Source organism: Durio zibethinus, chromosome 10, assembly GCF_047325235.1.
Source record: "Durio zibethinus cultivar Kanyao isolate XHJ-2024 chromosome 10, ASM4732523v1, whole genome shotgun sequence".
Classification (NCBI taxonomy): Eukaryota; Viridiplantae; Streptophyta; class Magnoliopsida; order Malvales; family Malvaceae; genus Durio; species Durio zibethinus.
Genome location: NC_143171.1, coordinates 25,970,706 through 25,976,311, shown reverse-complemented (window position 1 = coordinate 25,976,311; position 5,606 = coordinate 25,970,706). Strand labels below are relative to the sequence as shown.

Below are 5,606 nucleotides of genomic sequence, written 5' to 3'. Positions count from 1 at the left end.
AATCTAAACTGGCTAGACCTGCTTGAACTAGGTTAAACTGCCCTAAACCGTTCCAGACCATTCTGAACCACGTCGAATCGCTCTAAATCGCACCGAACTACACTACACCGACTAAATTGCTCTAGACCATTTCGAACCAACCGAAATGCGCCCAATCGACCAGACCATTTTTGAACTATTGACGACATTGACCATGGGCATTTTCAGTATTTTTTCATAATTTTTTTCTTCTTTTCCTCAATTTTTTAAATATTTTCGTTATTATTATTATTTTTATTTTTATATATTTTTACTTTAATTTTGTGTGAATTTTGTTAGGAAAAATAAATGACTTTGAAAAAATGCTAAGGAAAATTTTGAAATATCAATTTTTCCTAAAATATTTTTTGAAAATAAAAATAAAAATATGAAAATTTTGTTTTTTAAAAAAAAGCAAAGGAAAAAGTTGAAATATTAATTTTTCCTTAAAATAAAATTTTGAAAATATTTAGGAAAAAGTTAAAATATCAATTTTTCCAAAATTTTTTAAGAATAAAAATAAAATAAGATAAGTATAAACAAAATAAACTTTTAAAAAATGCTAAGGAAAAAGTTTAAATATTAATTAAAAAAAAGTGACTTGACAATTTGAAGGCTCGTTATTTAGTTGTTTTATAGATATTAAAATTTCTTGAAGATATTATTTTATTTGAGAATTTTTCAATGATTATGAAAAAAGTTTCATGTTAGTTTGGAGTTTTACTTCAATATAACATGATCATGTTATATTTTAATTTCGGATCGTGATAAAAGTAATTTATGATGTTCTAATTTTATAAGCTACAATAATTTTTTTTTCACATATTTTAGTTATAATTTAGAATTAATATGCTATAAAATTCATAAATTATTAAAGAAAAGTACATAAAACAATTTTGGCATCTTGTTCCGGCGATAATTTTCTTTTATATTACTATCTGTGGATGCGATACACCTTTATTTGTGTGAATGATAATTCACACCTCCATTCCAGAAAATAACAATAACAGAGGACAGCATTACCACTAGATAATGGCCGCTATATTGTGTCACGGACGCTATTTAGGCGCCGATAACGATTTCCGCATGGGTCAATCGCACCTCAAGGCAAGCCGTAATGATTAGGCTCAAACAAAGAGATAAAAGGAAGACCTTGACTTCCAAAGCAAACTTGTTTAAATTCGATTGAGAGATTAATCTGAAATTTATCACTATAACATACTACTATCAAACCTGCAAAAATAAGCTCAAGATGGCCTCACCTGTACGGATCACTGCCCTTGTTCTTTATTACTGTGTTACAACTGCAGTTGCGGTTGCCCTTGTTCCAACTTTGGGTACTGTTTCGACCATGTTAGCCACAGCATCCTCGCTAGAGTTAGAAGCACAAGCTCTCCTCCGTTCTGGTTGGTGGACTTAGTATTTCGATGACATTTCAAATCGTTGCAAATGGCGATATATATCATGCAATAAAGCTGGAAGCATAACCCATATTCAACTTGGTGGTTGGATAATCGGTGATGTACTCAGAAAATTAAATCTCTCTTACTTTCCAAACCTTGTTTATCTTGGTCTTGATTCCTCTGAGGTAAATGGCAGCATCCCGCGTGAAAATGGGTGCTTTATCATCACTCAAGTATCTCAACCTATCGAACAAATTATCTAACAGGTAAGTTACCATACTCTCTTGGAAAACTAGATTAAAAGAGCTCTATCTTTGGGGTAACTATTTTGAATTTTCTATCCCCCTTGAATTGGGAAACTTGAAGAGTTTGTTGACTTTGAAAATGATGAGTTGCAGCATTACGGGTCGTATCCCTTCTAGCCTAGGTAATTTAATCAATTTGAAAAAGTTGAACCTATGTACTAATCAAATTACTGGTCCTATCCCTTTTATTTTTGATAATTTAACCAATTTGAAAAAGTTAATCCAATTATTAGTCCTATCCCTTCTACCCTGGGTAGTTTAACCAATTTGAAACAACTGAACCTAAGCTATAATCAAATTACTAGTTTTATTCCTTCTAACCTAGGTAATTTAACCATTTTGAATTGGACCTAAGCTATAATCAAATCACTGGGGCATTCCCTCCTTCGAGTGGTTTAATTTATTTGAAGTATTTGTACCTTGGTTCAAATCTTCTGCAAGGTCCGATCCCTCATGAAGTTGGAAATATGAAAATTTTGTTTAAATTGAATATCAGGAACAACAAATTCAAAGGTCTGATTCCTTCATCGCTATTTAATTTATACGGTTTGAACTCCTTGTATCTTGATTCAAATCTTTTAAAAGGTCCAAACCCTCATGAAGTTGAAAAAATGGAGAATCTAGTAGTTTTAAGTATTTCATCCAATCTTTTGGATTGTCCTTATCCGAATCAATAGTGAATTTAAACGCTTTAGGATACCTGGACCTCTCCGAAAACAAGTTGATTGGACCTCTTCCATCTCCAATTTGCGATTGCTCAAATTTACATACATTGTCTTTGAGAAACAACCATATAAATGGAAGCATTCCCTTTGAAATCCTCGATTGTCCCTTCAATCTTGATCTAAGTCATAACTTCATCCAGGTAGAAATACCGCATCAACATGACTACTTGTTTCACTTAAGTGGATCTCAGCCAAAATAATATAACAGGCATAATTCCAGAGTCCTTCAAGTCTTTGGTAAGGGTCAATCTGTCATATAATTCTCTTGAGGGTCCTATTCCAAATTACTTGGGTAATTTATATGCACCTGAGTCGTTTTGGGGCAACAAGAATTTGTGTGGAAACATAACAGGTTTCCCTCCTTGCCCGCTAGCTAGCAGCAAGGTAAAAATGGCTAAAATCATTGTTCCAGTTGTCCGTTTTTTAGCCATCTTGTATTCAGGATTTTTACTCTGCCTCAGATGCAGAGCTAAAAACAGCATTTCTGATCCAAATGTCACAAAAAATGGAGATATATTTTCAATATGGAACTTTGATGGAAGAATTGCATTTCAAGACATCATTGAGGCGACGGAGGACTTTGACATCCGATGTTGCACTGGCACATGGGGTTATGGTAGTGTTTATAGAGCACAATTACCAAGTGGAAAGATCGTTGCCTTAAAGAAACTTCACCATTTAGAAGCAGAGGTACCAGCTTTTGACAGGAGTTTCAGGAATGAGGCAAAACTATTAACAGAAATACTGCACAAGAACATTGTGAAGCTTCATGGATTTTGTCCCCACATGTTTTTGATTTATGAATACATGGAGCGAGGGAGCTTATTTTGTGTCCTTACAGATGACACTGAAGCAGTGGAGTTGGATTGGATCAAAAGGGTGAAAATAATCAAAGATAAAGGATGTGCTTTATCTTATCTGCATCATGATTGCCATCCTCCATTAGTTCATCGAGACATATCAAGCAATAACATATTATTGAACTCAAATCTGGAGGCTTCTGTCTCTGATTTTGGCACAGCTAGACTCCTTGACCCCGATTCATCCAATCAAACAATGCTTGTTGGAACATATGGATATGTTGCACCAGGTAATGTTTTCAAACCATGGGTGTGTTTTTGTTGGTTAATTCTATGTATTTGATCTCCTTGACCCTGATTCATCCAATCAAACAATTCTTTTTTTTTTAATGCAGAACTTACTTATACCATGGTTGTAACGGAAAAATGTGATGTCTATTCCTTTGGAGTATTGGCACTAGAAAGACTCATGGGAAAGCATCCCCAGGAACTCCCTGTATCACTATCAACATCATCTTCCAAAAATGTAATGCTAAGTGATATTTTGGATCCACGCCTATCACTTCCAAGAAGTCGAAGGATTGAACAGGATATTATTTTTGCTGCAATAATTGCGTTTGCGTGCTTAAGGCTGAAGCCAAACGTGCGTCTCAAGAGTTTCTTTCTCAAAAAAGACCATCAACGGAGCCTCTCCAAGCAATCTGTGTTGCAACTCAAGGACCATGAACTGTATATAGATGGTGGAGACAAGATTTGATGAGATAAAATAATCTCAAATAATATTCAAACCGAATATGTCGTGCAGAAAAAAACTCAAATTATCTCTATCTTATGTGAATCTAGTAGGAATCAAATAAATAGAAGTAACAAATAAATCACCAAACCACAAGCATAATGGCACAAGCAATTTGCGTGGAAAACCTCCCCAAAATAAAAAGTAAAAATCATGAACAGCAACAAATAATCTTCACTATCAAAATAATAAGAATACAAAGTTCTCTCTAGCTAAAACTAGAGGTATACAACCACAATATCTCAAGATTAAACAATCTTGCAAGAGAAAATTAGAGAAGTCTTAGCAAATTTAGGGATTAAGAAATACCCGCGAAATTAGTAGGTAAAAAACTTGAAACCCAATCTCCACCGTTCAAACTGAAGAACAATGAGTCATAAACACATTGATAAAATTTTAACTCAATCAAACAATGGATTGACCTCGATCAAACTACTTAACCAGAACTACACAAAACCCTCTTTTCTCCCTTTTTTTCTCTATTTTGCCGCTACATTCTCTTGTTTCTCTATAGGCACATGTGTTAGAGGAACTAGATCCAAGTTAATCAAACCATCACTACATCATGGAACTGATGTATCGGTCTTCTGAATATCTTGTATGGTCTGGTCTTCAACAAGAACAACATCCTTGCTTCTTATAAGTTTCTTCTACATTTGATCATAAAACTTGTAGTTAAACTCATCCTTGCCATAACCAAGGAACACACACTGTCTAGTCTTGACATAAAGCTTGGATCTCTCATCTTTAGGAATATGCACAAAAGCCTTACATCTAAAGGTGCGCAAGTAATTATAGGACACATCCTTGCCTGACTAAACTCTATCTGAAACATCAAAATCTAGAGGAACACATGGTGAGAGATTCAAAACATGTACAACTGTACTCAAAGCCTCACCCCAAAGAGATTTTGATAATTGTGCTTGTGAAAGCAAACATTTCACTTTTTCCATGAATGTCCTGTTTATCCTTTCGGTTAACCCATTCAACTGAAGAGTTTTATGAGGTGACCTTTGATGTCTAATACTTTGCTATCTACAACACTCATCAAAAGGTCCAGTGTACTCACCCCCATTATCAGTCCTTATGAATTTCCATTTTAACCCTATTTGTCTTTCAATTAAAGAATGAAATTGTTTAAATATATCTAACACTTGGTCTTTTGATTTCAAGGAATAAGCCCATATTTTCCTTGAATGATCATCTATAAAAGTCATAAAATAGATGGAACCACAAAGTGTTTTTGTTCTCATAGGACCACAAACATCAAAATATACTAAATAAAGTATACTTGGCTTTTTTTATGGAGGGGATGTGTTAAATGCAACTCGGTTTGTTTCCCTAGCAAGCAATGATCACACTTCTTCAAGGATACATTCTTCACTTCAAAAAGAAGATTTTTCTTTGCCAAAATCTTCAAACTCTTCTCGCTCATGTGACTAAGTCACTTGTACCAAAGCTCAGTTGTATCAGCATTATCTACTGCATTGATAATGGAATCAGATACCTTTGCCTGCATCGAATACAATGAGAAGCGCTTCAAACCCCTAGCTATAACCATA

General features: G+C 34.3%; 1 pseudogene across 1 annotated transcript; it reads left to right on the top strand.

The window, feature by feature from the left end:
- The first annotated feature begins 1,150 nt into the window (after positions 1–1,150).
- On the top strand, positions 1,151–4,023 carry LOC111291930 (uncharacterized; annotated as a pseudogene). Its single transcript, XR_016345863.1, has 3 exons — positions 1,151–1,523; positions 1,618–3,541; positions 3,647–4,023. The product of XR_016345863.1 is annotated as an uncharacterized LOC111291930 (transcript).
- The last annotated feature ends 1,583 nt before the right edge of the window (positions 4,024–5,606 follow it).